A 7,596-nucleotide genomic window follows, 5' to 3' on the forward strand; every position below is an offset into this window, starting at 1 on the left:
AGTCAGTAATCAGTTTTCTCCAAGTCTCATTTAGTAGCCTCATCGGTTAATTGCTTTCATCTATAAACAAATTTTCATTTAACTGGGCAAAAACTTGTCATCATATCTCCGCGTCAACGCTAGTCAATGCTTCTAGGGTGTGTTTCACATCCATGTGGCCCACTCCTGATTTCAGCTGAAGCTATGAGGGGTGGTTCCATGCCAGCTCAGACTCACCCTGTCTTGGCAGTGACCAGCCCAAATCACATGCAGCATGCTTCCACACTCAGCCAGTGAATTCTCCCTGGAAGACTAAATGCTATTTTCTATAATGTGCTCAAGGAAGGACTTTTGGTAAGATGATATTTCAGTAGACACTTGAATTAAAGTGTGCAGATAGCTCAGGAATAACCTTTTCCAGGAAGAAAAGCAAATGCAATGCCTGGGGTGGCAGCATGCCTCTCTTATTTGAGGATCAGAAAGGAGGCCAATTTGGAAGGTAGTGACGAAGGACAGGATGAGAGATAAGATCCTAGAAGAAAAAGAAACATGAAGGAGAACAAGAGGTTAACAGAAGGGTAGGATAATGAATATGGAGTTTATCTTGTGAGTTCAGATGAGTGAGATGATTTAACTTCTATTTTCAAATGATCCCATTGGCTCCCATGTGTGAAGTATACAGTGCCTAAAAACCAGGTGAAAGAGTTTCAGTAGGAGCCTATTGCAATAATCCAGATGAGAGATGGAGATGCTTGAGACTCTAGTGATAAAGGTGGGGACAGTCAGACTCTGGGTATGACTGAAGGTAGAGTTCACACAGTTTGCCTATGGGATATGGCTCGTGAGAAAAGAGATGAGGCATGGATGATCTCAAGGTTTTTGTGTAAACATTGAGAGAAAGGAAATTTCTATACTGATATAGAAAATATGATGATAATAGAAGACTTGACAGAAATTCACATGGTAGGTTTTCTCATGTCAGGTTTGAGGTCGTTATTTGACATGTAAGAGGAGAGTTTGAATACATGAGCCTGGAGTTCAGAGTAGCGGCTGATGCTGAAGATAACCTTTATGAGGTTCACAAGTTATTCATTTGTGGTTAGTATTTAAAGTCATGGAACTGAATGAGATCACCTAGGATATAATTGTAAAGAATGTAATGGAGAGGGATCCCAGGATTGACTCAGGCACACTGTATCATTAAGATTCAGCTTTCTTGCTTTTGTCTGGGCTGCTGACATGCCATCCAGACTGAAGAAGATCCAGAAACTTTTGGGCTATGTGAGCCATGGCCACAGCCACACTGTAAAAAAGTAACGCACTGGAAGCACCCAGGAGGCCGTGGTAAGGCTGGTGGCACGCATCACACAAGATCAACTTTTACAAATATCACCCAGGTTACTTTGGGAAAGTTGGCATGAGGCATTACCACTTAAAGAGAAACCAGAGCTTCTGCCCTGCTGTCAATCTTGACAAATTGTGGACTTTGGTTAGGGAGCAGACATGGGTGAAGGTTGCTAAAAACAAGACTGGAGTTGCTCCCATTGTTGACATGGTATGATCTGGCAACTAAAATGTTCTGGAAAAGGGAAAGCTCCCAGAGCAGCTGTCATCGTGAAGGCCAAATTCTTCAGCAGAAGAGCCAAGGAGACGATTAAGGGTGTCAGAGGTGGGGTGGAGGTGTGGGGTTGGTGTCTTGGTGGCTTGAAGCCACATGGAGGGATGTCCATTAAATGCTAACAATTGAAAAAGAAAAGATTCAGCTTTCTGATAAGACTCATCTGCCGAGCCTTAATAGATAGATTGGAGCTGTTGCTGCTCAGGATGTTGCTGTTCTTGAAGAAGAGAAAAGACACATGGCAAAGCATGAGCTGGCTCTTAAAGCTCGCACTCAGAACACACACACTCACTTCTGTTCTTACTTCATTGGTCAAACCAAGTTTCACAATCACTTTCAAGTGCAATAGAAAGGGAATGTATAATCTTCCCACAGGAAGGGTTCTGCAGTGATGAACATTGCAGGGAGGGAAACAAGAATATTTGGCAAACAGAAATGTAGTTCACTACAAGAAATAAAGATATGACATTGGAAAGCTTTTGTCTTTCTTGTCTAATATAACGACTGCAAACTACTGAATTTTTTTCTTTGCTTTTCTCATCATCTGATGTCTTTCTCCATTTATGCCCAATGAACTATGTCTCAGCAGCCAAAGATCCTAATTAGACTTTTAATTTCATCTTAGGGTTCATCCCAATTGAGAGTAAAGGTGATTTCTAGAGCTGGAGCCACTGACATTTCTTGGCATTGGAGAGTTCTTATCATGGGATCCTTCTGTACAATAGTTCTTTAAATTTTTTCCAGTTGAGGACCTTGCTATTTAGGTTTACCCCCATCTAATACCACTTATTCCAGACCTAAGCTACCATTAACCTCTGCCTCTATCTCTTCTTTGAATCCTCTGATGGAATTTTTAAAGAAGCCACAGATTTTCTCATAGTTGTAACGTAACAAAAAGAATACATGATGTATTTAAAATTGAAGGAGATCTGCCTTCACTGATGTTCTGGTTCACTGATGTCACTACTTAGTCTTTCACTTGAAGCAAGTAATTGACCTTCAAGGAATTTTCTCATCTGTAAAATTGAAATAGTTACACCTACTATATTAGTCTGTTTTTACACTGCTATAAAGATACTACCCAAGACTGGGTAATTTATAAAGAAAGGAGGTTTAATTGACTCACAGTTCTGCAAGGCTGGGGAGGCCTCAGGAAACTTACAATTATGGTAGAAGGGGAAGCAGGAACGTCTTGCATGGCAGCAGACAAGAGAGCTCAAGTAGAAAGTGAAAGGGAAAGAGCCCCTTATGAAACCATCAGATCTAGTGAGAACTCACTCACTATCATGAGAACAGCATGGGGGAAACTCACCCCCATTACCTAACCACCTCCCACCATCTCCCTCCTTTGACATGTGGGGATTATGAGGATTACAATTCAAGATGAGATTTGGGTGGGGACACAACCAAACCATACCACCTGCCTTCAATTCTGAGGATTGAATTAGATAGCACGTGTAATGTGCTTCATAAATTCTAAAGTGGAAAAAAGTTGGTTCATGTGGTTGTTGCTATCATTCCAGGATGAGTTAGGAACACACAGTCATGCATGTTATTGATTCTGGAATGAGGGAAATAGGAACAGGTCTTATGAGGCCCTAATATGTTGCTTTTATTAATATTTTCTAGTGAAGGTACTGCATGATGAAATAAATAGAAAGATAAGAATCTTTTAACAAGCTTGTCTGGAATTACCATACTGAGTACACAAAGGATCTCACCATAATAAAATGAATTTCTCCTTGTCAAGATTCTAGTTCCTTATTGACTACCACTGGGCAGACTGACTCTGGTAGAAGCAGCCTTTATGCTGGCAACCTAGTCGTCTGGTAAGCTTCTGAGGTAACTAACCCACAATGACAGGGGCTTATTTCTTCATGTTAGGATTCAGCTTTCTGATAAGACCAATATGCTAGGCCTTAATGCACAGAAAATACCAGCTCCTAAAGATATCAAGTCTGCATGTATTTGGAATTTAATAATTTTTATACACATCTTCAAATTTTCCACCACATGAAATAATAATTCTAAGATATTGGCATGCCAGAAATAATAGTAATCAAACTTCACTGAATAACATTTTATTTTTACAAAGACCTTTTCCATCCCATTTGGTGCTGCCAAGGCATTATCCATGCAAAATGTGTATGGATTGAGAAGAGTATTTCCACAGTTTTTTGCTTAAACCAAAGAGGAAAACATCTGGTCAAACCCATTTATCACTACACTTTCTCTGTAGTATGAAGGTATTCTTGGCCATATTCTTGGCTAATTTGTTCTTGCCAGTAACTCAAAGGGTATAAAAAATATAATAAAATAGGAAAGAACCGAAATTCTAAAATTTCAGTAAAAACACAGATACACCTCTAACTTAGAGACCCTAAAAATGGAATATGGTATGTAATGGGTAAGAGATTTCTTTCTTTTTTTGAACAAATTTTGAAGGTTGGAGATCTATAAAAGATGAAATTAAAAAAGAAATAACTCAAAGAAAAAAGAAAATGAGGAAGCATTAGTAAAAAAAATCAGTATTGCTGTACAGTTTTCTGATTCATCTCTTTCACTTTAAAAGACACAAAAAAAGAAAGAAGAAACTCAAAAATAATCTCTAATTGAAAAGAGAAACACAAACATCTAGAAATAATGTCAGAAAGATTAAAACCCAGAATACATTTGAGAGTTTGAAAAAAAGTTACTAAATGCAGCCTAAGTGACTTTTTAAGCTATGTTTGGAGCAGGAAGAAGAGTAAAAAGAATGACCTAGACTCTGCACTGGAGACAAATGATCTCAGGTCTCTAGAAGTAACAATATCCAAAACCTGTTTTGATTCCATATTTGCTACAAAAGGGCAAAATTTCCAAATAATAAGGCAAATCAAGTTAGAGAAGCAATCATAGACCAATATATGTAAGGAGGTAATCAGAAAATAACTAAAAATGAACTTGAGTCTCTGTATGCAGATGAAGACTCCTGTCAGGATGGCAAAGAAACTTTCATCAATTAGCTACTATCTCCTGTTTAGCAATATTCCAAACCATCATAGAATCTTGTAAAGGTTTCTGAAAGCTTGGCACCTAATAATGTCCTTCTTCCAGAAAAATATGAACCTATCTATCATGAAATGGTAGAACAAATTATTATGTAAAGGACTCATATTTAGAAAATAATATACATTTTTACATGTCTTTTCAGGATAGAACATTCAAAAATATTTCATCATATTTTACCAGTTATTAGATTGTTGGGAGTGGAATGTTAAGATTGGTGTATATTATTTTCAGAAAAAAGAATTACCTCTCATAATAACCTTATGGATATGCTGGTTATGTAAGCAGAATCATAGCCCAGAGATTACTTTTAAATGTTGGCTTGCTTTGTTTATCAGGGACATAGTGCATGTCAGGTTAAAGGATATTGAGAACCTTCCTTTCTTCCTAATGCTGTCTGGATTTCAATGGCAGCTCGTGTTGGTAAGATAGAGCCTACTTTTTTTCCTCAAGGTGAGCATGAGTCCTGCTGGTAGACGCAATAGTATAGAGGAGGAAGTATTGGATTATGTTCTAGTCTTAACTGTGCTGTTTGGTAGCTGTATGACCTTGCAAGTATCCCTATCTGTAAAACAAAGATAATAATGGCTGTAAGTCCATCTTATAGGTGGCTGTGAGTTTACATAAGACCGTAGTTTTAAAAGGCTTTATAAAGACTATCTAAGGACAAATATGCAAGATAAGGGTATCATTCATATCTCTGTTTCAATCTGGAATGCAGGCAAACAGGGAAGACTGGAGGGTCCCTTTCCTCAATCCCTACTGATCAACACTTTCATCAGTGGAAATAGAAGACATAATTATTAGATTCTAAGAGCTTGGCAATGGTTGACTCAAGATTCAAAATCTTATTGCCCAACTTTATACTTCTAGGCAAAAATATCAGACCAAAACAACAAGATGAAATTTGGCAGGAATAAAAGTCTGCAGTCTAGACTTGGAAATGCAAATATGTAAGTACAAAATGGGAGGAAAAAGCAATCAGACAGCAGTTCATGTGAAACAATCTGGAGTATTTAGTTGACCACATGGTTAATAAGAATATTATGGAAAGTGTAAATCCCTTCATTCTGAGATAGTCAGATCACATTGGCACAATCCTTGGAATGTACTAGATACATGGAAAAGTTACTTTGCTCAATTCAGCACCCTCTTCCCCTTTAATTCAAGAAAGACATTTACAATCTGTTATGGGACTGGCAGATGCTGGCAGTGTCAGAAAACTATGATCTATGGGAAATGTTGAAGGAACAGAGACAGGTTAAACTTAGGAATAAAGACTAGTGGAAAACCTTAATAGCTGTCTTCAAATATCTAAAGGACTGTTAAGAGTTGTTATAGGGATTATTTTCACTGTGTCATTCCAGAGAGCAGAGCAGGAATCAGTGGGTGAAAGCAAAAAAGAAGGCATATTGTTGGCTCAAAGAAACAACTTTATAATAACACCTCAATCTGTACAACAACCGGAAGGACTGCTTGGTGAGACAATAAGATCTCTATTGTTGGAGGTTTAAGCCAAGTCTGGCTACAATCTATTACAACACATTTCTGCTTTGGGCTGGTCTCTAAGGTCCTTACCACTCTCAGGGTCCATGATTTTATTAGATATTTGTCTTTATTTCCAAGACTTTTATATATCCAAATGTTTATTTTCACTTTTTGTATTACATAGATATCAATAGACAATTTGCAGGGAAGTATATTATTTTTCTGCCCACAGGACATTTTGAAGAAGCTAGTCAACCCTTAAAAATTGCTGATTTACCATCTTAGCGGTTTCTTTACTCCACAGATGAAATTTATTGCACACAATTATGATATATAATATTTCTGGCTTATTAAGCATGAAAAAGCCATATTTCTGCTCTATTATGGTTGAGTTTTCTACCTTAGAAAGACTTAACATTCACAGTTAAGGTTACTATAGTAACCATAACTCAATTCCTTGTGGCTATAAATTACTCTGTATTCCTATATGTTAACTTTGATTCTTTATGTTCATATGATATCCAACTCTTCAAAGTTACAAACTATAGTCTCTGGATAAAGGTAATAAATTAAATGGGTCAAGGATCTGTTCCCTTAATAATCAACAATCAGGAAAAGAATTGCTTGAAGTAGATAGTCACAATAAGCAAAAATAGAAAAATTAGTGTTTCATGTGATAACAAAGGGCGAACAAAGGTTCATGGTATATTATAGCGTGGATAGTAGTAAAAAATAAAGTGAGCATAAATTCACAAAATTATATGTAGGGAAAATGTGTAAACTGTGGTACTCTGCAGATTAAGGATAAAAAAAAAGTGAACAATGTATACTCAACCACTTCCCCTTTCTATTCTCATGGTAAACATCAATAATTAATTACAGCACTTTTTTTCTACTCTTCCCAGACATGTCCTCAGAATCTTTCACAACACAATGCTGTTGGCAGTCACTGTTAATTGATCTCAATTATTTTAAATTCTCATTTCTTCTAGAAATCTCTTAATTATGAATGTAGAAAAGGCAATACTTTCCATGTTATTTGCCCTAATCAGAGTCTATTGTTCCTGCAGCTAGATCTGAGATATTTGGAGGATTTATTATAGGAACTATTTGTGATACAACAGGGGAACATAGCCATATTTTATTGAAAATACTGGGAGCTTGGACTCAAAAAGATTTTAGCTGTGGCTCTTGAGGAAAGAACTTAACTTCTCTGAGCCTTACCTTTTTATGTTTAAAATGTACATAATAATGTCTATCAGCAATGCTTTTTTTTGAGAGGAAAGCACTTAGGACATTTTATGGCACACGCTCTAGGCAGGACTGAGTAATGAGGGAGAACAGTTTCACCTGCCAGGCCAAATTAATATTGGTGATTAATAGAGTCTGGACTGTTGTAGCCAGATCATCTTCATATTCAAATGCTTTTGCAGTTTACATTGCACAACCAAAAAGAGCTTAGA

The 7,596-nt window shown here is 37.1% G+C and overlaps 1 pseudogene; it reads left to right on the forward strand.

Moving 5' to 3' along the window:
• The first annotated feature begins 1,218 nt into the window (after positions 1-1,218).
• Positions 1,219-3,167, forward strand: LOC116809721 (large ribosomal subunit protein uL15-like; annotated as a pseudogene).
• The last annotated feature ends 4,429 nt before the right edge of the window (positions 3,168-7,596 follow it).

Source organism: Hylobates moloch, unplaced genomic scaffold, assembly GCF_009828535.3.
Source record: "Hylobates moloch isolate HMO894 unplaced genomic scaffold, HMol_V3 SCAFFOLD_1, whole genome shotgun sequence".
NCBI classification, from domain to species: Eukaryota; Metazoa; Chordata; class Mammalia; order Primates; family Hylobatidae; genus Hylobates; species Hylobates moloch.